This window comes from Notamacropus eugenii, chromosome 5, assembly GCF_028372415.1.
Source record: "Notamacropus eugenii isolate mMacEug1 chromosome 5, mMacEug1.pri_v2, whole genome shotgun sequence".
Classification (NCBI taxonomy): Eukaryota; Metazoa; Chordata; class Mammalia; order Diprotodontia; family Macropodidae; genus Notamacropus; species Notamacropus eugenii.
In genome coordinates, this window is record NC_092876.1 from 122,847,459 (window position 1) to 122,875,360 (window position 27,902).

Sequence of the window (27,902 nt, forward strand, 5' to 3'; positions counted from 1 at the left end):
CCAAAGGAGTTCATAACTCCCAAAAGGCTAAAAGAACTCTTGTTTTAAGATTCTGCCACTTTTGAGAGTACTGAGAGTCATATCCCTAAATCAGGTTGGGGCGTTTTAATGCTAGGGGCCTAGTGACCCCATTTTCATGAGCAGAGAGTTGATAAAGAAGGATTCTCCACTATCAAACAGCTCCTGACCTAAATGTCTCAATGTAAGTGATTAGAAAAAATTCTGTGATAAACACAAGACTATAGCTTAAAAGAGGTGTTAAAAGAATCGTTAGGGATTGTGTGACGCACAAAATGTGCCCTTTACTCTCTAACAGACAGGATCCCATGTTTGCTCCTGAAGTAAGCATTTATCAGTCTGAATTTAGGATTGGTGAGTCAAGAATGGGGAAGTCTCATCTGTTCAAGGAAATAAAAGGAAGAGCTTTCATGCAGCTACTTCACAGTCTTGATGGCAAAACTCCATCAAAAAGGGAAACATCACCCATAGGGGTCTAACCATGCATTCCTTCTTTCTGTCATTCATTCATATATTCATTCATTCAATAAGTATTTATTAAGTATGTAGTAGGTGCTAGGCATTGGGCATTTAAATACAGAAAAAAAACTACTCCCTGACTTTAAGCAGCTTTTATTCTACTGAGATAGACATGTACATGGATAAACAAATGCAAAATATATCCCAAGAGTAAAGTCTTTGAACTTGGGCTTTTATTTAACTCTACCCCATCAGACCATGAGCTTAACCTGGTGTCCCCTAGGATTAAAAAAGCAAATACAAAGTTATTTCCAGGGAGGGCAGCAGGAAGGGGATGGGGAAGGGGACGGAGATCCAGGGAGGAACAAACATCAGCAAAGGAACAAAAACAGTCCATTTATTATTCAAGGCTAGAAATGTTGAATGAACTCCTCTCCAGCCAAATGTCTTACTAGGCATCTCTGTAAAAGGAAAGATGAAATGGTTATAGCATTAGGGACCTACAGAAAGCTTTCTTAGAAAAGCTATATCATTGCTTTGATGGGGTGGATAAGGGGAGGGGAACATCTTTTAGATGTCAGTGTGACACATCTGGTAGAGTAAAAGGAAGTTTGCACAGTGGAAAAGACCCTGAATCTAGAATCATGGGATCAAGTTCAAACCTTGACTGTTATTTACTATCTGTGTTACTTTAGCCAAGTCAAGTCTAGTCAACAAGCCTTTATTCAGGCGCCTACTATCTGCCAGACACTATGTTAAGCATTGGGGATACAATAAAAGTAAAAACAGTCACTAACCTCAAGGGGCTCCTAGACTGATGAACTTCCTTTCCCTCATCCTCAATTTTCCTTCTGCAAAATGAAAGAAAGTAAATAATTGAATAGGGTCCTTTCCAGGTCAAATATAGAGGATTAAAAGAAAAAAAACTCTTATTTATATTGCTATCTTTTGTTTTTGCATCACATCCATTTTCAAATAAGTTCCTCCCCAGCCCCAAGCCTCTCCTTGTTTCCATTTCCCAGAGGGAAGTGTTCAAGATGAGGCAGCTGTGAGGGGGCAGCAGTTCCACTGGTTATCATTTTTTTATTAAGCCACTCTGCAACTTCTCCCACCCACTCAGTTTGCTCTAAAGAAGAGAAGGAGATTTATTTTCTCACTTCTTCTCCAAGGCAGAGTATGAGAACCATAATTATAAAGAGGCCAGTTTCTTTTATTGTTAATGTTACTTCTATTGTTTTCATTTACTTCGCTGTAGTTGGTGTATTTCCCTGGTGCTTCTTATTTTCTTCTGCATCAATTACTATAAGCATTCTCATGCTTCTCTGAATTCTGCACATTCCTCATTTCTTCAACACAGCAACATGTACATTACAGATTTCATTGGCCATTCCCCAATCAAGAGATAGCAAAGGAATATTTTTTTTAGTACCTAGGTACCTTACATTAACTTATAGGATCATAGGATCATAGATTAAGAGCTGGAGGGAGTCTTAGAAGTCCAATTTCCTAATTTTATAGATGAGGAACTGAGGCACAGAGAGTTTAAGGAACTTGTCCAGGGTCACATAGCTAAGTAATTATCGGAGACAGGGTTTGAAATGAGGGTTCCTAACTCCAGGTCCAATGCCCTATCCACTTTGCACAGAATTAGTCATGTGTCTGTGGCCAAGGTTTTTACCCTTTTCAGACTTAAGTTTCTTCATCTATCAAATAAAGGGATTTAAACATATGACCTCTAAGTTTTCTTTATCTTTTCACATACTACATATAGTTTAAGGTTTTTTCAAACCTTCACGCCATGTTCTGACATCCTCATCTGAGGTTCCTTCCATCTCTAATGTCCTAGGATCCCAACATAATCTCTGTTTTCTGTTTGATACTTCTCTGTCTTCCTGACTTGGTGAGATAACTGTTTCAAGAGAAGTTCTGTTCCCTTCTCTGACTCTGCAACTTGAAAGTCTGTTCTTTGTTTCGAAGTGAAAAAGTAATCCCAGTGTGTGATTTGAATGTCTCCATAAAGCTTAGTTATGGCTATACTCCATCTCAATCCTACATAGTCTTAGAAGATCAATAGTGGCATGTTCATTAGTCTAGAATCGAATTCTTCTCAAACTTTGGTCAGGAAAAGGTTACTTGTTGTAATGATTTTTTTGCCAATTTCTTCCAAAAATGGAATGCAATGGCAATGGTATTTTTTTTCTTTATTTAGGAGTTTCCTCATTTTCTTCTTCTAACTATGAAGGTCAGGAGCAAACTCACTGCGAAGGCAAACATGTTTTTGTTTCTAATACCAACAGAAGCTGAGAGGTAGATGTTCCTGTTCTCTACAAATTTCTGAATTTTCATGTTAAGCTAAGATAATGGATAATATTTATTTGGAATGTTGTGATTGCAAAATGCTTCTCATAAAAGATTTCTTTTGATGTTCACAATATGGATCACAACTTATCAATGCCTTTCTATTTCATATGATTCCTGTCCCTGTCTTTCCATAAATTCTGAATGGAAAATATGCACAACAGGTGACTGTCTTGACCTGATTCTTTTAGTTTTGGAGGGATACAAATATAATACCAGGGCAGCTAGGTGGTGAGGTAGATGGAGTACTAGGTCTAAAATCAGAAAGACTCATCTTCTTGAGTTCAAATCTGGCCCCGGACACTTAATAGCTGTAGGACCTGGGGCAAATCAGTTAACACTGTTGGCCTCAGTTGACTATCTGGAGAAGGAAATGGTGACCCACTCCATTATCTATGCCAAGAAAACCCCAGATAGGGACAAAAAGAGTCAAACAAAACCAAAACTACTGAACAACAACACAATATCAAAGTTATTCTGATATTCTCAGTCACTTTTTATATGAAAATCATCTTTGATACAGTTATTGTCTCTATGCTGATCACGTAACTTTTCGGTGTATCCCAAGGGATGACTGGTCATTCTCATTCTTCCATGACCATGCTTACTATGAGTCACAACCATATAGATGACCTGAGAGAATACAGGTGGTAAAAACATGGATTTTTTTTCTACAGCAGACACTTTTGGATCACTGGGAAAGTGGAATCGTTTCCCAGATGCATTTGAGTTCCCTCTCCATCGAGGTGACATAGTGGAGAGAGTGCTGAATTTGAGATGGAAATATCACAGTTTAAATCCAACCTTGGACACTCACTAACTTTTGACCTATGTAATTTCTCTGTCCTTTAGTTTTTTTCATCTTCAAAATGAAAGGCTTGACCTCTAAAGTCTCTTCTAGTTCTAAATCTCTGATGGTCCTCCTGCTCATTGTGAACCCCAAACAGGTAACGTAGGATAGGTGAGCCCCATTTTACAAATGATGAGTCTGAAACTCCCAGAAGGTAAGTAATTTCATTTAAACTCCCTGCAACCCAGAGCTATGATGAGGCTCAAAGGAGATGATGAATATAAAGTGCTTAGTAATTATAAAATATCATGAGCATATGAGGCAAACATCATTACTCAGGAATAAGGTGGTATCAGTCTCTTATTGGCCTGGGAAATGTTTATTGAGCACTCAACCAATAAACAAGCATGTATTTATTAAGTGCCTATTATAGGCCAGGAATTGCACTTGGTTTTGAGAATACAAAGATATAAAAAAAAAAAAAACAGCCTTGACCTCAAAAAACAGATATTCAATGAGAGGAGGCATCAGAGGACCATAGTATCAGAGATTTGGGGCTGCAAGGCATCTTAGAAGGAAACAGGTCCCTCAGTTTACATGTAAACTGAGGCATGGAAGGATTAAAGCACTTGTTCAGGGTCACATAACTAATAAGTATGTTTGATGTGAGATTTCAGCACAAAAAATACTAATTTTCAGTCCAGTGCTTTATTGGTCATCTAATTTATGATCTATGAAGTGTACACAAAATAATTATATGCAAAATATATACCAAATAGATACAGGGTTGTTGTGAGCATCACATGATAGAATAATTGCTTAACACTGTGCCTGAATATCTGAGAATTGATTTGAACCCAGGAAGATGAGTGTTCCTGGCGTGAGGCACAGTATTCATTCCACTGTGTCAACTAGCTACCCCAGAGTCAGGAAGACCTGCGACCAAATCCGGCCGCAGGTACTTTCTAACTTTGTGACCTTGGCAGGATATTTAACTCTTGTCAGTTTTAGCTTTCTCATCTGTAAAATGGGGCTCATAATAGCACCTACCTCCTAGGGTTGTTGTGAGGATGAAAGGAGATAATATTTATAAAATGCTTAGTATAGCACCTGCCACATAGAATTAACTTAATAAATGTTCCTGTTCTCCCTTTCTTTCCTTCTTTCTTTTTCTTTCTCTCTCTCTCTCTCTCCTTCTTTCCTTTTTTCTTTCTTTCCTTCTTTCTTTCCTTCCTTTTTTCTTTCTTTTCTTTCCTTTCTTTTCTTCTTTCTTTCTTCAAATGTTCTGTCCTCCCTCTCTCCCTTTCTTTCTTCTTTTCTCACTTCCTCCCTTCATCCTTCCCTAAAATTTTTTAAGGAAAAAGGTAACATGGTCAGACATCTGCTGTAGTAATACCATTTGGGTAACTATGTGGAGAATGGATTGGAGAGAAAAGAGCCTTAGTGTACCTTCTACCATCAGGAGAAATAGGAAGCAGAATTTAGTAGCTCATGGGGAAGTGACATGCTGCAGTGGAAATAATACCCAATAAGTTGACCTGGATTCAAATTTGGGTTCTCCCTGAGTGACTGTGGAGAAAGTAACTTAACTTCTTCACTTCTCAGATTCCTTACCTGTAAACAAAGGGATCAGACTATATGGCCTATGAAGCTCCTGCAAGTTCTAAATCCATAATCTAATTTGTACAATCAATGATATTTGAAGTAATACAGTACATGAGAAGGACCACTGTGTTGAATGTCATAGCCCTAGGCTCTTGTCCTATTTCTCTCATTAACTTGCTTTGTGATCTGACCAAATAATTTCTCTTCTCTGAGCCTCATTTTCCTCATCTGTAAGATTAAGGGTATCACTTAGTGAACTCTAAAGTTCCTTTCCAATATTCTAAGATATACATGGTCTGCCCCTTCTTTCTAACTACCTCAAACTCATCCATCTTTCAAGGTCCTGCTCCATGTATTAAAAAGTGTGGAGAGGTTAGGGGACTGAGAGCAAAGACAGGGAAAACTAGGACCTTAATATCTTGCTTGGTATCTTGAGCGTTTCCCCAGTAAGATTTGAGATCATGACATTCTGAATGACATAGATATATTTATTAGAGAGAAGAAAGCACCTCAGAAAAGGGCTCTTTCTTTGTTTGTTTGTTTGTTTCTTTTTTTTTTTTATTTAAGGCAAGATGCTTCTTTCTCCAAGCTCTGTTATCTGCAGTGGCTGGAGAGGTCAGCAGCTGTGGGAAGCTAATTTCTGTTGGCTCAGGCTCATTGGAAATCATGAAGCATTTAAAAAAAAAACAACAACTAAAACCCAACCCACTCCTAATCACCTAGAGATTTGTATAACTCATTATAACCACACACCAAGGAACAGCAGTGACATTTATTCCACATTTGTGTACAAATAGATTACATTATTTAACTAAATCAGTTTGGGCAGCTGGAAGCTACCAGTGTATTCATTTAGCCCCGTGTAAGACTGAACAGTGATTAAAAGAGAATACCTCCTTAATTCCAGATGTCATATAAAATCCGCATGGAGAGGGTTGCTTGAAACTTCATGATTATAGCCTTCCACTAACCAACCGTCTCCTTTCATGCCACAGCCAAATTCAATGCACAAATCTTAGAGAAACTTGTTTTTGCTGCCATCTGGGACAAATCACTTCATTTCCCTCACCACCACCATTCTTCTTCTCCCACTCCCCATGCCAAACTAACCTGAAGCAGCTAAGATTACAATAATAAGGAATCAGATACCAAGTCCATCTGTCTAATGGCTTGATTCCTTAATTTGACCATCTGGAATTTCAGGTAGCACATGGATTCTAAATGTGAGCTTTAAAATGGGACCTGATCCATTTAAGATAACTTACCTTTCTTGCTGAGTATCTGTTCCTTTTGCCTTGAAATCTTTCCATTTGCTTTCTTTGACCCCAAAAGATTGAAATATGTGGAATCTAGCCAAGGCATCCTTCTCCACAGAGGGTCAACAATATGAATCAAAGACCACATTAGCAGTGAAAACAATCCTGAAGGATTACTGTGATTTGGACTCATTCAAAGGGTGTGTCTGTGTGTGTCTGTGTGTGTCTGTGTGTGTCTGTGTCTGTGTCTGTGTGTATGTGTATCTATATATGTATATGTGTGTTTATGCAAACATACACACATATATGATATAAGGATACAGCCATGAGTATATAATTTCATGAAACAGTAATTGAATAATTCCCCCTACTTTCTTTCAAACCAGCTTAGAGGCCACCTTTACAAAAGGTCCGGACCTCCCAATTGTTAGCAATTGCCCCCTCTTGAAATTATGTTATGTGTGTTACCTTTGTTATTGTTTAGTCATTTCGGTCATGTCTGATTCTTCATGACTACATTTGTGTGGTTTTTTGTTTTATTTTGTTTTTATTTTTTTGGCAGAGATACTGGAGTTCTTTACCATTTCCTTCTCCAGTTTATTTTGTGGATGAGGAACTAAGGCCACAGAGATAAATGACTTGCCCAAGGTCAAACAGTTAATAAGTGTCTGAGACCAGATTTGAATTTAGGAAGATGAGTCTTCCTGACACCAAGCTGGGCACTCCATCCTCTGCGTTACCTGGCAGCCTTGTTATGTATATTTTAAGCATATTTTTCGTTGCTTTAGATGAGCACATGTCCCATCACCTTGGTACAATTTAAGTTATTTGAACCAGATACTATTTCAGTTGTGTCTTTGTACCTCTGCCACCCAAAAGGCACATACGTAACCAATGTCTAGTAAAGTCTTAAAAATGTTAATATACTTAGAGCAGTGGCTCCTATTCTGTAGGCCCTGTCTCTGGAGGACTATTCAGTTTTTGTAAGGCATCCATGAATCCATATACAAAACCACAAAGAAGCAAACGTACCTTCTGTAGACCAGATAACTAATATACCTTGCACATATATCTGTTTTATTTTATTATTCTTATATATGTAGAAGATATCACCCTGTTCCAGTTTTTGCTTGGGTTTATACTTGGCAATGTGGTTTGCAGCTATATCTAGCTCAGAGCTTTGACATTCTAAACTTGGTCAAAATTTTGAAGGTATTAAAAAAAAAAAAAGATTCGTATGCTAAGAAACAAATGCCAAACCCTTACAACAAGGACCCAATTAGTTGTGAATATAATGAAAATTGTTAATCCCTTAAAGTGGTCTCATGCATTTGGATTCATATTACTTTAAGATATAATCATGTAAAATATGGTCATTGGTTCCAGTCCAATATTAATATTCAGAGCAAATTCATATAATGTTACTACTTGAGGAGAATTGCTATTTGCATTAATCCAGGTCTAACTGAAATATTAATCAGCCCTGAATGCTTTGACCAAAAACATGATGATGAGATACATTTCTAATTTTAATCAAAAGGTCCCATTTTATTCTCTAGGATTAAGATATTTTCTTCACTCTAAGGGATAGATAGATAGATAGATAGATAGATAGATAGATAGATAGATAGATAGATAGATGGATGGATGGACGGATGGATAGATAGATAGATATAGATAGATCAGAGGAGAATTCTGTTTAATCATCTCTCCCTTTACTTCCTTTATTGTGCATTTCTAGTCATTTTACTTACCTAAAACTTCCCACAAAGGCAAAGGCCCATCTTAAAAAAAAATCATTGTTGCTATTTGTCATCAAGACCTGAAGATACCATTGCCTCCAAAGAATTAAAAATGAATATTACATACACAGAAGTCATTGAGAAGGTGCAAAATGGGTGACAGCTCACTTGTAGAGATAAAGATTGCCTGTTAGTAGATTGCTGTGTGCATGTGTATGCATATATATGTGTGTATATGTATATATGCATATACAAATGTATACATGTACATATAATAAACATATGTATGGTGTGTATGTACATGTATATATTCACAGATATATATTGTATAGTTGATAACACCTACTACATGTGTGTAATATACATATACACATATTTATATATATTAATACACACATACATGTATATACATGTATATGTGTTTTTCTATGTGTGATCAGCCAGGTGGTGCAGTGGATAGAGTACCAGGCCTGGAGTCAGGAAGATCTGAGTTTAAATTGGACCTCAGACACTTAGTAGCTGTGTGACCCTGAACAAGTCACCTAACCCTGTTTGCCTCAGTTTCCACATTTGCAAAATGAGCTAGAGAAGGAAATGGCAAACGACTCCAATATCTCTGCCAAGAAAACCCCAAAAAGGTCACTTAAAGTTAGGTGAATGAAAAAGACTCAACAACACCTTTTCCTGGGTAATACCTTAGTAGTTGTTAATAATGACAGCAACCCATATTTCTATAAAAGTTTGAGATCTAGAAACTGTTTTCTTTATAATAACCCTGTCAGAGAAGTGATACAAGTATTATCACTCCAGTTAAGGAGAAGAGGAAACTGAGACAGAGAAGTGAAATCACTTTTTCATGGTTACACAGCTAGTAAGAGTCAGAGTACTAACTCTATTCCAGGCTATTGAGTCCAGGACCTGCATTCTTACCATTGTACACAGTTCCTGATCTCAACTACTTGTGTCCTTGCTCCCAAACTGCCTTGCATTCATTAACGTTCCACTTATTGTTTTGCTATTTATTTGCTATATACATATATACATCCATGTTGGCTCTGCCATTAGAACATAAGCTCCTTGGGATGAGGAGGGATTGTTTCCTTTATTGTATTTTGTATCCCTGGGATGTTTTAGGCAATTGAAAATTGCATGTTGATTGATGGGGTTAGTTATACCCAGGAATTGTAGTCAGTGGTAGTAGATTAGGACAGCAGTTCTTTGAGTCAGCATAGCTTTGTGGCTAAGGAGCTGTCCAAGAGCCAGGAAGATCTGGTTTAATTCCTATCTTTGACATGTACTGGGAAGGTTGCTCAACTTCTAAGTCCTATAGGTAACTGTCCATGACTATAAGTAGCGAAGAAGGTGCCAATTTATTTTAGGAGAGAGAATTTCCTTACCAGGGAGTTTTCTATACCAGTAAAATAACAGGTCATGGGCCTATCACTTTGATTCCTCAAAACAAATATTATTGAGAATACAATCAAAACCAATTCAAGAAGCACTGATTAAGCACCTCGTTTGTGTAAGATACCATGCTGGGTGATGAAGATAGAGAGACAAAACAAAAATCTGTCCCTGCCTTCAAGAAGTTTAAAAGTCTGTTGATAATATACATCCATTTTTTATTTCTTCAAGGAAAAAAATGTAATATTATTCCCCTCCCTCTTTCCAGGCTCTAATAAAATTCTCCTCTAATACATTAGGATGATAGGGCAGGGGACCATGGGTTCTTAAAGGCCATGTTGGCACAGCACAAACTCTGGAAAGGACTACCAATCAGGAAGGCTCTGAGTACGGGCTTGGGAGTAAATTGTATGTCTGTCATCTGAGGACCAGCCATCCTAAATGTGCTCTCTGCTGGAAGGTTGGCTGCCAAGACTTGACTTTTTCTTATGCTGGGGAAGAAATACATACAGCAAGGAAATCAGATCCTTGAAGGAAATACAACCCATTTAGAGGAAAGAACCATCCAAATTGCTGGATTCCAAAGGATAAGGGTAGGGTGGGACAGTCTGAGGCTTCAGACAATGTTTAAACATGAATAATTTAATAGCTGAAATATTTGCCTGCCATAAGAAATATGTGACACCAGTCACATCCGTGAACTTAAGAGTGCAGGAAGGAAATGGACTTGCCATTTGAATTGATTTATGATTTCATAAAATCCCATCCATAGCTGTTTCATTTCTTTGCTATATTCACACATAATTTGGACATGGTCACAGCTGTAGGTTTAGTGGAATCATGACTGTGGAGGAAAACAAAAGAACAGGAAACTAGAGGTCATCCTAAGATTCATGGTGAGAAGGCATCACAGAGTTCATTTACTTAATCCCCTTAACTGAATGAGCTGTCTGTGGAAGTAATGAGCTCCTCATCAGTGAAAGTGTTTGCGAAAGTGTATGCTGGATAAGGATGTGACTAGTCTGTTGAAAAGGGAATTCCTGTTCAAGTTAGGGTTTGAGTGAGTGACCTCTCAGAGTGCTACCTACTCTAAGACTGAATGATTCTCTGGATGAGGGGTGGGGACACTTTGAATGAATTTACAAAGATCTCCGAAGGATATATGTACTTACATTCCCAATTTTTTCAAGAGTGAGGGCATTTTTATTAAAAAACAAAGCAAAACGAAACATTAAATTAGGTTCAAACACTCCTAGGGCAGCTAGGTGGATGGTGCAGTGGATAGAGTTTCTAGCCTGGAGTCAGGAATACAGGAGTTCAAATCTAGCCTCAGACACTGACTAGCTGTGTGACCCTGAGCAAATTACTTAACCTTGTTTGCCTCAGTTTCCTCATCTGTAAAATGAGCTGGAGAAGGAAATGGCAAACCACTCCAGTATCTCTGCCAAGAAAACCCCAAAAGGGGTCAACAACATGCCTATACCCCACGAAATACAACCAGTGTTCTTAGAATGATGTAAATCAGGAAACCCTCAAGTCTATTGAAGGGGTAAGATTAAAGAAGGGATTCTTCACTTGTGTGTCTTGAATTCCTTTGGCTGCCTAGTCCTATGGATTCATTTTCTGATTTTTTATGCATAACATAGAGTGGTTTACAAAGAAATTCAATTATATTGAAATATCATTGTTAAAATATATAGGGAAAAAAACCCAACCTTCCAAGAGTTGAGGTTAAGAACCCCTAGAGAAGAGGGAGTTTGTCAAAGAAATGTATAAGAGGGACAGACAGTGAAGAGTACAGGTAATCTAAGAAGATCTTTCTTTTTTATTAGTATGTCCATGAGGAAAGGAGAAAGTGAGGACGGTCTTCCTGCATGTTGGATGGGTCTCCTAATGTGAATTTATGGGAAGATAGGATTGCACAGAATGGATAATCATAGTTGGTAGAGACTTGGTTCCAAGGCAAGAATAGTCATATGTGTGAGGTCACACAGTCAATGGGGTGCTTGAGTATTTTAAGGATCAGTAAACACCAATTAAGTGGGGGACAGGGGAGGACACAGTGACCAATAACTACTGCCTATGTAGTAGTACTTGACAATGAATTTATATATATATATATGTACATGTGTATGTATACACACATATGTGTACATACATGTACACACACATATATATGCATAGTCTCCAAAATACTCAAATGACTCAGTGCTCTACCACATTTGGGAGTTCCTTCAGGCAATGCAGATGACAATTCTACCATTCTGGTCATCTTGTGTTACTTGAATCCCCATTCTTCAAAACATTAGGCACAGGGGGTCCATCCAATGGTCTCCAGGCACTATCTCCTAACATCCTGGAGGTACCAGTAGAGCTCCCTAACAGAGAATCTACACTCTTTCTCTTCTACCACCTCAATGGCCCATCTGCTTTCTGCTCTATCTGTCGTCACATAGTTCCTTAATAACATCCTGTTCTTTGGAGTTTGCTATTGAATATAAACACATACACATATACATATGTGTGAGTGTGTGTGTATACGTACCTACATGTAACACACATACATATCGATCTGTATATATAGAAATATTTGTATAAATTTACATATGTGTATATATGTGTATATATTAATATGTGTCTGTAATGTTAGTTCAGTTGTGTCTGACTCTACATGACCCCATTTGGGGTTTCCTTGGCAAAGATATTGGAGTCGTTTGCCATTTCCTTCTCTAGCTCATTTTGCAAATGTGGAAACTGAGGCAAACAAGCTTAAGTGACTTCCCCAGGGTCACACAGCTATCAAGTGTCTGAGTCAAATTTGAACACAGAAAAATGAGTCTTACTAACTCCAGACTCAGCGCTCTATCCATTGCACCACGTATCTGGCCATCTATTAGACAGCTAACACATTTAACAGGATTAGATTTTTAGGGTTTACCAGTACCCACCTGATATCACTCCAAAGACTGGAGGGCTCGAGGAATAAGACAGGTAATCTTTCAGTCACTGAACAATTTGTTAAGCATTTACTTTGTGCCAAGCACTGTGCTAAACTTGAGAAATACAAGCGAAAAAAAATAAAATACAGTACGTGCCTTCAAGGAGCTTATATTCTAATGGGGGAAGATAATACATAAAAGGGGAAGGAGGGAAGAAGCTAAAAAGAAATGCGGATATTCAGCACAGCCTGGTGAGAAGAGATGGATGGCTTGGGTACTCTCCTTAAATGGAGGTTCTAGGAGGAGCTATAGGTTTGGAGGATGTTCCAGAGTTGTAAATCCCATACCTGAAGGGACCTTCAAAGAAGAAGAGATATCTGGCACATGATTGAGGAGCCTGAATTGAAGCCTAATGATAAATGAAGAGACAAAAGTGATGTAAACAGGGAAAGGTCAAGAACAGGGAACCAATGGAAGCAGATTAGTTTGGACTGAAGTCTTAAGAATATTTGTTTGAGTAATCACTGGGGTAGCAACTGAACCTTTGAGTTGAGAATATAGCAAGCTCACTCTACCAACGCAAGTCAACTGCTTCTCTGTAACTTACAGTCTTAGAGAACTGGCTAGAATACTTTACACGTCAACTGGCTTGCCCAGGGTCAGCTAGCAAGTTTACGTCTGAGACAGGACACTCAGGAACAGACAGAACAGGAAAAGGGAAGACTCAGGTCCCATGAAAGCCCCAAGTGAAGGCCCAGTGAGAGGCAGAGAGGGCCAGTAAGGAACGAAAATGAGTAATGGGAGGAGGCATTGTCCTCTTTAATAATGTATCTCTAGTTCAGGCTCTTAGACCCTCAAAGGAGGCTACAAATTCCTTAGCAGCTCTTGAAATCTCATTATAATCAATTTTAAAATATGGATTGTACATTTACCCTAATAATAGCTGATATTTGCGTAGCATTTTAATTTTTCAAAAGCACTTTACAGACTAGTGTATCTTGTTGATCTCACAAAAACCCAGTACAATTAATACTGCAGGTATTGTTATTTTCATTTAATAGCTAAACAGACTGCCTGTCAGATAGGTTAAGAGACTCGCCCCTAGTGAAGTGAAGGAGTCACAATTTGTATGTAATTCTCTCCTGAGTCGAGGGCCTATCTGCTGGTTGCAGTTACCAGTGAGACATCTTTTTTAAGGGGAAATGTTTGAGCAACTGGATTATTCGCATTTGAACTTTGACTACAGCCTGAGACTATTTTCTCCAGCTGTGTCTTTGAAGTCCACTTATTTGATAGCCCCTTGCCATAAATGGGAACTTGACAGTCTGGTAGAGAAATGAGACTTATATGCTTGAAAGGATAACTAAATATTAGGGGTGGGGGCAAGAAGAGGGAGAAGCCAGCGTATGTTGGATGCTCTCTGAATGGAACCGGCACATCAGAACAGGAAGAGATAACTGAGGTGGAACGGATAAGGAAGATTTCAGTGAAGAGGCTTCATTTGAGCTAGAAATTCAAGGAAGGCTATCAGAGAAAGGGAGATAGGCTTCCTCTTACAGGCTTTATAAAGAGGGAGGGTTTAGGATGATGGAGAGATAAAAAATAAAAATGTTTCAAGACAATAAAGGCAGAGTATGTTTAAGTGCTAGATGGTAAAGTAGACATAGTGCCAGGCCTAGAGTCAGGAAGATGAGTCTTCCTGAGTTCAAATCTGGCCTCAGACACTTACTAGTTAGTTCTGTGACACTGAGCAAGTCATTTCACTCTGTTTCCCTCAGTTTCCTCTTCTATAAAATGAGCTGGAGAAGGAAATGTCAAACCACTCTCATATCTTTGCCAAGAAAACCCTAAATGGGGTTCGGGAGAGTTGGATGCTATTGAAACAACTAAGCAACAACCAGAAATGTCTAAGTAAAAATGCATCAGTAAACTGAGCATCAAATACTGAATTGTCAGTATTCTTACTATCAGTTCGGCCTTTCTAACTCACATAACTGGATGTCAGGTTCTTAATCTTACAAAAAGACGGTTAGTCTTCATGCTCTCTAAGGTCTTCTCACTCTAACGTCTACAATCACATGATTTGAAAAGGGGGAAAAAAGAAAACCAACAAACCTGAGTTAGAACTTGAGTTCAGTCAGTAATTGACCTGTAGCCTGTTTTAATTTTTTCCACTATAAAATAAAATCAATAATCCCTGACCTTTATCCTCCTCAGGATTGTTATAAGGGCAAAAAGATCATATTTAGGAAAGTGAATGCTTTATCAGTTATAAAGTACTAGGCTAACATAAGAGATGGAAATGGTGATGTTGGCACAGTAGATATAGAATTGGACCTGGAATCCAGAGTTCAAGTCTGACCTCAAACACTAGCGGTGTGAACATGGGCAAGTCACTTAACTTCTATTTCTTCATCTGTAAAATGGGAATAATAATAATCCTTTCCTTCCAGGGTGGTTTTGAGAATTGAATAAAATAATATTTGTAAAGCACAGTGCCTAGCATACAGTAGGTGCTTTATAAATGCTAGGTATTAGTAGTACTATAATTATTGCTGCTGTTGTGATGCTGCTGCTGCGGCTGATGATCTTTACATTAAATGTTAGGCAGGCACTTCTATGAGTTACTCCAGAGCCTCAGGGCCTGTTCTTCCACTCTGCCAGCAGATTCTTCACAGAATACACTATTCTTTTCATGGTTTTATTCGTGAATCCAGGGCTTCATTGTAATTCATTCATCACTCCAATCTGGTCGAGCACATGAAACATCTGCTCAGTTCACACATCAGACCCCGTTACTGATATTATGAATTCTACTGTACCCTGCCCAACAACTGCCAAAGAAACCTTTGTACACCGAGAAGCAAGGGTTCTTTTTCTATAAGAGGGAGGGGCAAAGTTATTCATAATTTATAATCACTTCCAGGATATGTCTTTCTAATGCAAGACACAAACAAAGCCAACTTAGAAGGGTCTGAGGGGAAGAAAGGAGGGAGAGAGAGACAGACACAGAGAGGGGGTGAGACAGAGAGAGAGAGGAGAGAGGGGGAGAGAGAGAGAGAGAGAAGGAAAGAGTGAGAGAGAGAGAGAGAGAGAGAGAGAGAGAGAGAGAGAGAGAGAGAGAAAGAGAGAGAGAGAGAGAGGGAAAGAGAGAGAGAGAGAGATCTCAAAAATGCATCAGCTATATTTGGGAAGTTGTAGATACTACAACTGCTGTGGAGGAGTACATTCAGCAAAGTAGAGAACCAGGTGGGAAGCAGTGAGCTGTTAAGTTATCCTGCACAGATACTGGTTTGGCTGAGTTTATCTGAGCACAGTTTGGATCTTCTCAGTTTAGCAGCATCTCATTTCCACACAGATACTATGATCATCAAAGAACTTTTATGAACAATGAATTATCTCATGCCTATGGGTTTTGTTCACTCTTGTACCTCATTGTAAGGTTTCTAGGAGCGGCTAGGTTACATAGGGGACAAAGCATCAGGCCTGGAGTCAGAAAGATTCATCTTCCTGAGTTCAAATCTGGCCTCGGACACTCACTAGTCGTATGACCCTGGGCAAGTCACTTGACTCTATTAGCCTCAATTTCCTCATCTATAAAATGAGCTGGAGAAGGAAGTGGTAAACACTTCATATCTTTGTCACAAATAGTTGGACGCTACCGAAACAACTCAACAGCAACAAAGTGTACCTGTTCTTCTCCACAGATACCTAATACATTGATGGGAGAACAGAACCTAGGTTTAATTGTGGATTGTGATGTATTTGCTTTACTTTCTAAGTTTACTTTAATGTACCTATGGTTATTATTTCTTTTGCCTTTTTGACAAGTAAACAGTTATGCTTACGTTCTAAACGTATCACTGGGAGCAGCTGGTTTGTGCAAATGGAAATGCATGAGTGGGGACTCAGAAGTCAAAGTTGTCAGGGCGAGGGGGGATGCATTTCTCCCCAAAAGAGTTATCCCCACTGTCCTAAGAGCAATTGAATGTAACTATGGAGAACCTAGACCTATCAGTGCGAAGGTAGGTAGGAGTTAAAAGACAACACAAAGCACTTTCCTCCGTGCTTGCATGAAAACTGCGAGGAGCTACAGTGTGGATGGCCAGCCTGTGTACCCTTTATACATAAATAGCTATTCCTATCACACAGATCAGAGAATTGATGGGCTCAGAGAATAAAAGTGACCAGCCCAAAGTCATAGAGCTAGAAAATGGGGGAACTGAAACTAGAACGCAGAACTTTGAGTTCTAAAAACAGTTCTGAGGCCTTCCAAGTTGCCACCTCTTTTGTTAACTCTTTATTAACCCTGCAGTTCAGACCCTCTTTCAGCGTCAGTTAAAATTTTGGTAAAGTACAAGCCTAAGTCCTCAGTGCCCACTTTGACTGCCTTTATTTTAATATCCATTGCTGAATTTTCTTCCTTCATTCCTTTCTCTTTCTGTCTTTTTCTTTCTTTTTTCTCTCTTTCTTTTTTCTCTTCCTTCTTTCGTCCCCTCCTTCGTTCCTTCCTTTCTCTTTCTGTCTTTTTCTTTCTTTTTCTCTCTTTCTTTCTTTTTTTCTCTTCCTTCCTTCTTTTGTCCCCTCCTTCGTTCCTTCCTTTCTCTTTCTGTCTTTTTCTTTCTTTTTTTCTCTTCCTTCTTTTCTTTTGTTTATCTGCCTTTTTTAATATATACATTTATTTATTTGTTTATTTATTGGTCATCTGGACAGCTAGGTGGCACAGTGAACAGAACATTGGGTCTGGAGTCAGGAAAACCTGAATTCAAATCCAACCTCAGACACTTTTTAGGTCTGTGACCCTGGGCAAGTCACTTAACCATTATTTGCTTCAGTTTCCCCTTCTGTAAAAAGGGAATAATAATAGCACCTACCTTCCAGAATTACTTTGAGGATCAGATGAGATGATAATTGTTAAGCCCTTAGTGCAGTGTCTGGCACATAGTAAATGATATCTAAATATTAGCTATTATTGTTACTCATTTAAATTAGTCAATGGATCTTAATTCTGTCTAAGACAGAAAAGTAAAATAAATAGAACAAGGAAAATATAATTAAGAACTATGATAACAGTCAGAAGCCCAAGGAAGTGGAGTCATCCAAGTTTCCTGATTCAACAGTACTTGAATGTAAGTAACTACTCCATTATCTGCCAGTCACCCTTAGCTGTCTCTACACAGTTACCTCCACTAGCCAACAGTCCTGTTCAATAGTCCGTGTAGTCAGTACTCTCCCACCTCAGCCACTCATCATCCCCCCCAGACTACTCGGACTTAGAGGCCACCAGCAACCAACAGACTACCCTAGAATTTGAAGTCTTCATTGTCTACCCGTCTTGCCTTACTACTGCCACAGAATGATGTAGCATTGAAGAATTTTACCAAATATTTTATGTACTAATCTAAGGGTAAAGTAACTGTGGCCTCAGGGCCACATGTGGCCATCTAGGCACTCAAATGTGGCCCTTTGACTGAATCTAAATTTCACAGAACAAATCCTTTTACTAAGGGATTAACTGTGAAGTTTGGATTCAGTCAAAGGACCGCACTTGAGAACCTAGAGGCCACGGGCTCCCTACCTCTGTAAACTAATCCAATGAAGAGAGGGAACACTTTTAAAATTTTGTAGAACTAAGGAAGAAGTCAGATTTTTCTTGAGAACATCAAGAAACTAGACCCAAATGACTGGAAAAGCAACCTGATTACCCTATCTACTGTGGATTTGGTTGGGGGGGAGAGATGTCAACCATTTATCAATAGAATTGCACAATCTGGCAACTGAAAAGAAGATCATCATTTATGGGATTTCATTGAGCCCTGCTGATGGAAAAACGGATGAAATCCATCAGAGAAATGCGTAATCATGGAGCCAACCAGGACAAAATGAGGGCCCACACTTCTGCCATGGCAGAGCATCTTCTTGACAAGTACACCCTTGGAGACAGTGACAACAAGAGAGGAATCTCACTCTGTTTTTTTCCCATCCAGAAAGAGTAGTCGGGACTCTAGTGTATAACAGTGTGTATAGATTTTGATTATCTGACCTTTTCATAAACTGTTCAAAAACTATCATTTATGCCCCAATAAAGTGACTTGACATTGAATAGGGAAAATAATAAGCTGGAGTGGCCACAGTGGTTAGACTGATGAAAAATTTGAGATTCAAGTAGAGGATATCATAGGATCATAGATTTAGAGTTGAAAGGGACCTTAAAGAAAATCAAGCCCAACCTCCACATTTTACACAGAAGGAAACTGAGACCTAAGGAGATTAAGTGACTTGCCCAAGATCACACAGGTAAAGACAGAGGTAAGTCCTGAACTTGGGTTCTTTTCATCCAGTGCCTTACTACTTCCATTGTACTAAAGTTTTGGATGAAGAACTGGGATTGGGAGAAGAAAGGGGGAGGTGACTTTCACCTGAAGCATCCTCATGGCCTCTGATCCAATGGGAGGTACCAAAGTAGGCTACCTATAAGGAGACCTGCATTCGAATTCTGCTTCTAACCCTGTACTGGCTATGTGACTTTATTGCAACACACAGAGACAATGAGAGGGAAGTTCTTTGACCACCGTGAGGCCCTATAGAAATGTGAATTATTGTTCCATGAGTTATCGTTGTTGTTCAGTCATTTTTTAGTCATGTGTGACTCTTTGTGACCCCATTGGGGATTTTCTTGACAAAGAAAGTAAGAGTAGTTTGCCATTTCCTTCTCCAGATCATTTTACAGATGAGGAAACTGAGACAAACAGGGTTAAGTGACTTGCCCAGAGTCACATAGCTAGTAAGTGGCTGAGGTCAGATTTGAACTCGAGAAGATGAGTATACCTGACTTCAATTCTCCTAGCTACCCACTGTGCTACCTAGTTGTCCTAGGGCTATCTAGGATTATCAAAATTTATTATTAGAATTATTAAATTTATGTCAGTAATCATTACCAACATTTATACAAAACTGAACAGTTATAAAAGAACCTTGCATACTTTATCTCATTTGTTGCAGACTTCCATTCCATCTCCGTGCTTGAATTTTGCTCAGAATGACTACCAAAATGACTTTCTATTCTTTTCATTTTTTCCATTATTTCCTCTTCTTTCTGTTTTCCCTGTGACCCTTTGCTAGGTTGGATATTCAAAACCACTCCTCTAGAAGCTATTTATTTTCGTGCCACAGGACCATAAAAGCTCAGAATCCAGAGAAAGAAAATCAGACACCATCAAGTTCAAATATTGCTCAAATGAGATTCTCCTCTACATGCCCCTCAAAGTGGTCATCCACAGTCTTTGCTTGTAGAATTAATGAGAAAATAAGTTTGTGATCTCCAGGGGGGCAGATCCATTCTACTTTAGGCTAGTTCTAATTACCAGTATGTTTTACTTACCTGAAGACTAAATTTATGTCTTTGTAGTTCCCACCCAGTACTCCTAGTTCTGCCTCTTACTTTCAAGCAGATAAGTCTAATCGCTTTTCCACATAAGAGATCATCAAATACTAGACAACAGTCATCATAGACTACTGAAATCATCTCTTCTCCTGGCTAAATATACTCAGCTCTTTTAGTAGATCCCTACTTAGCATAAATTGTTATCTTTCGCTATTCTGGCTGCCATCATCTGGATATTCTCCAGCCTAGAAATGTCTTTCCTATAATATGGTGTCCAGCATGAAGCCCTTGGTTTGTAAATGGGGCAAGATGCCCCACCAGGCAGCTGGTAAAGCCTTTGACTTGACCTCATGGTCCGAGGAAGATGAATTCAATGAAATCAATTCAATGAATTCGGTTGCAGGTTAGCAGTCAACCTGGTTCAAAGAAATGGATATTTGTTTCTGGGAATCTTACCTCTAATACTTACCATCTCTGTCACTTAGAACAATTCACTTAGACCCCAAGATTCACTTTTTTATCAGTAAAATGAAGAGGGGGAGAGGACTACATGTCCTCTGCTGTCTTTTCCAGCTCTAGATTGATGATCCTGTTGTGATCTTTCCAGTTCTAAATTTGTAAATTAGACTGAAGATAAGCTGTATTTGGATGACTCTTTTCATATGGAGTAGGTAATGATGAACAGGGCAAAAAAAGTACTTTTGTACCTAGGAAGAGATCTTTATTAATTGTCAAACAGTAGGGGATTTTGCCCATTTTTGGATGAAAATTTTGACATCTAATCTGAGTAGAAAAAGAATTTAGTTTTAATATAAATTGCTAAAATATGTGCCTGAAGAAATCAGGCTTCAGATGGAATTCTGGACAATTTTGAAAAGAAAATTATCTGTGGTGTTGATTTAATGACTTGGATCTCCTTGCCAACAAGGTAGAGTGATGTCTTACTTGTGTGGGCACCATTTAATGTCAAAGAAGCAGAGAAAGAACTTTTTATTTGTTAAAAATTTGACAAATGTGAGTGTGAAGAAAAAGTTTCAAGGGTACTGAAGAAATACACTATCATTGGAGACTTAAGAGGAAATAAGATGGATACCTTCATTCATCTGCATGTAAGTGTTTATGACTTAAAGAGGGCAAAACGAAAAAAGTGAGAAATCATATAAACATTGTCATCCTGAGGTATGACTGAAAAAATATAACTGTCAAATTGAGAGAAGAAATTGGGGGAGTTTTTACTTTACAAGTAAAAGGTGAATTATAAAGAGTCAGGTGTCTCTCATATAAGCTATTGAACTACAACCACTAGAGCAAAGCTGCACTTAAGGATCTAGAAGGTCACATGTGGCCTCAAGGCTGCACGCTCCCCACTCCTGCCCTAGAGTGAGAAGAGTGAAAAAAAACAAAAGTAAAGGAGAAAGAAGAGTCTGCGTGAAGGACCTAGTTGGGGGTACTCAAGGGAAAAAATATTTCAGCTGAGTGACTGCTGATTGGTTGGAGAGAACTGGTTTCATTAGCCAAAAGCCCAAGGAGAGATATTACCCTTTAGTGCTACCTAGAATTGGAGAACAGTGAGGCTTTGCCTAAGGGAATGCTGCTTCCCTTTTTGACTTAAGAAAACACTGAAGGACTTTGGAGCTGCTGTGTTATCCTAGTCAGAAGAGATACGCTGGTGTGAGCTATGAACTGGTTGATGAGTTCAGTATTCAAGCAATTATCTATCAGTGGTTGGGCAAGTGTGTATAGCCCAGAGATAGCCACTTTCTTAGCTGTCTCTGGTTTAAAGGGAGCTGCTTGGTACGTTAAGGGCTAACACTTTCTAAATTCCCTTGTAAGGGTGATGGTTAATTGAAAAAGCTTGTAAGGACTATTTCTGAGTAAAGAAAAGGATTCCCTCAGCTGAAGAATGATGAGACTGAGAAGCAAGGATTGAGTGAAGTAGCAGGTATATGTGGTACAGGTGTTGAGATGTTCCTAAATGGACCAGGAACATTGGAAGTTTACAGTTAAGAGCTCTCAACTGCTCTAATCAAATAAGGTTTCCTCCCTCTTAGTTCCTGTGCTGCATGTGCATGCTTTGCCAGAGTTATTTAGTGAATCAGTAAAAAAGAGATATGATCTAGGATTACATAGTAATAAATGTGTTCTATCTTCTTATTTATATGTTTGCTTTAATATGTATCTATAATATTTCTTTTGTTTTCTTATTAAGTATATGATTATATTTTAGCTATGGGTCATTATTTTGAGTATTTATGTAGATGGAAGACATTTTGGATAGAGGTTTAATATGTAGAGCAGTGAGTAAAAGTATATTTCCCCTCAACTGAATTTCCCCTAATATTCTAAGTTGCAGTGTAATTGTGTGTGTGTGTGTGGGGGGGGGGGCTCTGTAATAATTATTAGTATGAAAGCAAGTTGGATCTAGAAAAAAAGCAGATGCCAGTAAATGTTTAACAACCAGCTTTCCACCCAAAGAAAATGCTTTTATGTTTAACATTCATTATTAACAATTTTTCCATCATCTTAAGGCTAAACAATCAACAAAACAGGAAATCAAACCCTGATTTTAAGTAGGTATAAATTCTCAGGCTAAAAATTTAACAGTTTACTGATCTGTGCTGACTCCAGCACAGCCTTCCACGGGTTTTATATACCTGGGTGAGAGATATGAGGTCCTGGGTCATATACAATGTGAGTATTGACTGTGGTACCCATAACTGCTATTACATTATGAGTGACAGCATTGGAATTAGACAGAGTTTACTTAGGTGTGATTAACTGAAAGCAGCTGTTGCATATGTATCCATGCCTTTCTGTGCTTAAAAATGTTTTATTAGCAATTAGATGTGCATCTTAAACTAGTATTGCTAATCATTCTTTTTTTTAAACTGTAATTTCAGGATATAAGTAACTTCCTGATGAGGACACCTCCTCTATTAATTTGGATTAGCAATGGCTTTGTAACTTAAAGAGTTGCTGAAAGTTTCACTAATAGAGTTTGTGACTTGCATATAGTCACTTCCAGCATGTGTCAGAAGTAAGACCAAGGCGAGATTTGAACTCACATCTTTCTGATTCATAGCCTAGCTCTTTATTACACCTTGCCAAACTGCCCATTATAGCTAACTACAATAACTTACTAATGAATGAGTTAAATAAACATAAAAAATCACTTTCATTTATAGAAGGCCTTCTGGTTACAAGGCCCTTTTTATACATTTTTCATTTTTAATTCTCAGAATTATGCTGAGGAGGTAGTTTAAAGAACATTATCTATATTTTATCGATCATTAGATGAGTTTATCCAAGATGAGAGAAAGGGGTTGAAAGGAGTAGAGAAACCAGAGAATAAGACCAGTGTAAGCTAGAGGTCCTCCTGATCTGATCATGTTGTCCCTATAACAAGCAGAGAGGTAGAAAAGAAGGCAGGGTTCCAAGTAGAGCAAATACATGTCAGGCATTCAGGAGAATCCCCACCATGCAGAGCAATTATGAGGCCAGCCAGGTGTTTCCTGTTAGGGACTATGATAACAACCATTTTATGTAAGTCAAATTACGGAGAGATAGATGATGATTATTGCTCTGCAAGAATTAGCAGCACTTTGTAACTGATTAATCTGGGGTTCTTGTGTTGGAAAGGATGATGCCTAAGCCGTGTGAGGAAGGATGATGCTTAAGCCATGCATCTGTGCCCTGAGTCCATTCTGAGTACTCTCCCCCTTTCCAAAGGCATTTGAGTGCTAGTGGTCTCTGGAACCTGCCTCTCAATCAGTCCATCACCCAGCAGTTATTACATATTTGTTCTGTGTTGGTACTGTGGTAAGTGCTGGGATTATAAGGAAAAAGCAAAAAGTGCCCATGCCCTCAGAAGCTGGGACACTGGTACATCAAGAAAAACATGAGCTAGGCTCACACCCAGTTTTTTTGGTTGTTTGTTTGTTTTGTTTTCGTTTTTGTTTGGATGTTTGTTGGAGGCTGTTTCACAAAAGCAAACACACAAGTGAAAGACAAAGATTTATGAATGTAACTAGGGGAAAGCACTGGGGAGGGTGTCTGAGTTCTTTAGTAAGTCAGTTCCACAAGTTCAGAGACCCTACCTTAGCTCCCTCTCCATTTTCTCAAGCTTTAGGAATAATAAAGATAAGAACAGGAAGAGAAATAGCATTCATATAGCATTTTATGTATGTAATATATATGTCATACATCTATAGAATATTTTATCATGCAAAATACTATATATCTATTAGATAATCTAAAGATTATCTATATATTGCATAGTTAACACAAAGGTCTGTTATATAGATAATACAAAGATTATTTCATTTGATAATGGGATAACATACCATGCCTTACAATATGTCCTAGATATATAGCATTCCTTTGTTGTTTCTGTTAGCAATGACATTAGCAGAGTTCTAGGTCTGCTTTGGATTCCAACTGCCCTCTGAAGGAGCTTCTAAATACCATTCAGGTTTATCAGAACATAACTTTGACACAGTCTAGTGGAAAGAGCATGAGACTGGGAGTCAGGAGACTGGCTAGGGTTCTGACCCAAGTCTACCTCATTTTAACTGGGGAAAATTGGGGTAAGTCGTTTTATAGAACCTTCAATGTCAATCTGAGAAGAGACTTAAGAGATTAATCTAACTCTGAGCTGATTGGAGCATAACCTTGAACCCAGCATTCAGATTCAGAGCCTTTGTTCTTCTTTCTGCTCCAGACTCCATCCTCAAGCCTGTCTTCTTAGTCCTCAGTTTCTCCACCTGTAAAATTTTGATAAGATGCCCTGTAAGGTCAATACCATTGGTGTCCAAAGTATAGAACCTCTCCAATTTTGTGATTTAAATGATTAGTCTCTAGCAGCAGGCTGGAAATGTGGGCCCCCACCTGTATAGTTTTGTCTCTGTTAACTTCCAACCTGGAAATCCAAAAGTAAACTAGGCACTTTTGTTTGGTCTAGACCAATTAGTTAGTCACTCAGGCATTTCTCGGAAAGAATGACTTAAGGGAAACTCTGGAGTAACCAGGAGATCACTCACACTAAATACATTCAATGGGTAATTTCTCTGTCTGAGCTTGTTCACAAAGCAGGCACTCAGCAGATTTACTCTGATTACTTTTGTAATATGATATTTTGGTAAAACATTGTCTGCATAATCTCTGGGCCTGAAGATAACCTGAGTAACTTACTAAAAATTGCAAAAAAAAAAAAAAACAGGGGTAAAGGGGGAAAGACAGAGAAAAACAAACTGATAGAAAGATAGACTCAAGAAAGAAACAGGAGAAGATGAAAGATGGGAAGAGAAGTACGAGAAGAGTAAAGATGTCAAAAGGGAAAAAGGAAGGAAAAGAAAGAAGGATTGCATTTCCTCTGGAGAGTATAAGGGTTATCTGGCAAGGTCTGAGAGAGACATCTCTAGCTTAAACTCTCTCCCTCTTTAAATATTGAATTATGTTTTGATTTGCATTATAGTCTCAACTTCCCTTTTCCTATTGAAAATTCTTGCCAGAGTAATTTAGGGAAGAAAAAGTTTGTTCTGGGCATATTTGGAAACCAACCATCTCAGTATTTCTGTCACATATAATATATGGATCAAATTTCACTGAAATGAAGCTCTACTGTGGATGTTTACTATTACAGTTCTGCCCATATGCAGAGACGAGTTCAGTGTTCAGAGGTGATGTAATGTTTTCCTTTTTTTACATCATGTTGGTGGCGTTCAATGGAGACAAGGAATGGGGCATCCACAGGGCAAATTCTTCTGTCAGTGGGGTTCCCAGTCTCAAAGCAAATGGATAGTCTAGGAGGATGGGAAGACCAGAAAGATAGGATCCCTGACTCTATGATGTACCCTACCTCCAAGAATTTCTTTTAAAAACTAATACCCCTGAAAATTGCCTCTCCTAAGCTCTTATCAGCTAATACTTGGCTAATAAATTAATTCCTTACAAAAGATTATTACATCCGTTCAGCAAAGAAGTATTTTGTTCTGGGTCCTGAGAGGATACAAAGAAAAATGATACTAGGTCCCTGCCTTCATGCAAGAAATATGTAGGTGAGCCATAGATTAGTAAAGGAATCAAGAATTTGAGCTAGAAGGGACCTTGGATATAATTTAGTCCAACCCCTTCATTTGATAAAAGAGGAAGATGAGGCTGAGAGAAGTTAAGTGACTTGCCCAAGGCCACTCAGCAAATTAATGAAGAACATGATTAATTCCTTATTTTGATAAGTGTTTTTTTTTTTTTCTGCACACTGACTTCAGGCAAACCATATTTTCATACCGGCACAGAGAGAAATCTATGCTCATTATAGGCATCAATCCCCCAAAATGCGTCACCTCCTCTGACACTTTCAGATGAAAATATAAGTGTGACCTAGATGCCTCTGCCCCATATCTATCTGTGTACATCCTTCACTAAAAAGCTTTCTGAAGCTTAAATTTTTAACCACTCCTGCATGGGAGATCCCTCACAAAATAATTAGGAAGTATACAAGCTAATGATAAATGTTAGCTTTTTGAAATGGGTTTTGATGAAATTATCATAATCTGATTACACAGTTTCAAAGACTCTTTTCCAGGCTCTGGTTTTCTCATCCATTCCAATCTGTGTCTGGTCGGGGCCAGTACATGCTCCACATGAGGATTGATGATCAAGGCTTGGAGCTATAAGGGACTCCATTTTTCCAGAGTCATACATATTTATGAAGGAGAAAAGGTGCCCTAGGAGATACCTTCCATCTTTCTCAAGGACTCCCATTATCTTAATCAAATACTTTTCTTCCCCATAATAAAGGGGTCAGTTCAGGTTAAAAGAGTTCACTGGGCCTGGAAGAACAGAGAGCATGCTCAATCCCCTTACTGTTGGCAGACTGTACTCCTTGGGAGAGTTAGATAGAAAAAAAAATAAAAGAAAAATATAAGATTTGGGTCCATTTTCTCAGTTACTGTGAAGCAAGGAAGGAAGGAAAGGAAAGGAGGGAGAAAGAGAGGGAGGAAGGATAGTAGGAAGGAAGGGATGGAGAAAGAAAGGAGCATTTGTTAACCTGCTCACTGTGCAAAGCACTCTGCTAAGCACTGAGGATACAAACAGAACACTGACACATTTCTCTGCTCTCAAAAAGCTCACATTCTAATGATTGCGATACCATACACAGAAGGTTTCAGCTTTAAGTTAAAAGGAAAAGCCCCCTGGTCCCTGGGATATAACAACTAAACATATGCTCAACTGATCTTTAATGTCATTTAATGTCACTATTCCCAGAGTTCTTGGGTTTAGTCCTGGGCTGTCCCCATCAGTGTTTGAAGTGAGATGGTGTTCAAGGTGGTGGAAACAGTTTTACTTTCCTGGTGCATGCTGCTTCCTGACTTTCCCTAGAGTTCCTTACTGCATCAGCTAGACTGGTTTGCCTATCTCGTGCATGGCCATTGGTGGTGATGGCTGACTCTTTCTCTACAGAAGCTATTCTCCTTGATAAAGGCTGGACTGGGCTGGAAGCAAGGATGGTAATCTGGGGAGTGCTGTCTCAAAAAGGGACCCCTTGTGCTTACCTGCCTAGTTGGTGGCAGATGATCAGCAATTATTTCATCCCCTAAAAGTCAGGCTTCTGAGTGTGAACCTCTACACATGCTTGTCCTTGGACCACAGTCACTGTCTATCTCCAGGGCCATATTCCACTTGATATGATCTCTCAGAGTTTACCCTCTGCAGACACAGTGTCACTTCCTCACCATGATGAGGCATGGAGGATGACTTCACAATGAGTTACAGTGAAGGTATGATTAACTGGGGAGATTCACAAGCCATAGCAAATTACTTATTGTCACTTTGTATTTCAAGAGGGGAAAAAGTCTCATTTTTTTTTTTCCAAAGTCACAAACATTGTTTAGATGCCTGTAATGTGTGATTACTATTGCAGTTCTGCATATATGCAGAGACAAGTTC

The 27,902-nt window shown here is 38.7% G+C and overlaps 1 long non-coding RNA gene across 1 annotated transcript; it reads right to left on the reverse strand.

Moving 5' to 3' along the window:
• Positions 1-842: 842 nt before the first annotated feature.
• Positions 843-27,648, reverse strand: LOC140508891 (uncharacterized). Its single transcript, XR_011968517.1, has 4 exons — positions 27,509-27,648; positions 24,626-24,718; positions 1,275-1,328; positions 843-938 (listed from the first exon to the last, which is right to left on the reverse strand). It is a non-coding gene; the product is annotated as an uncharacterized lncRNA (long non-coding RNA).
• Between the last annotated feature and the right edge of the window lie 254 nt (positions 27,649-27,902).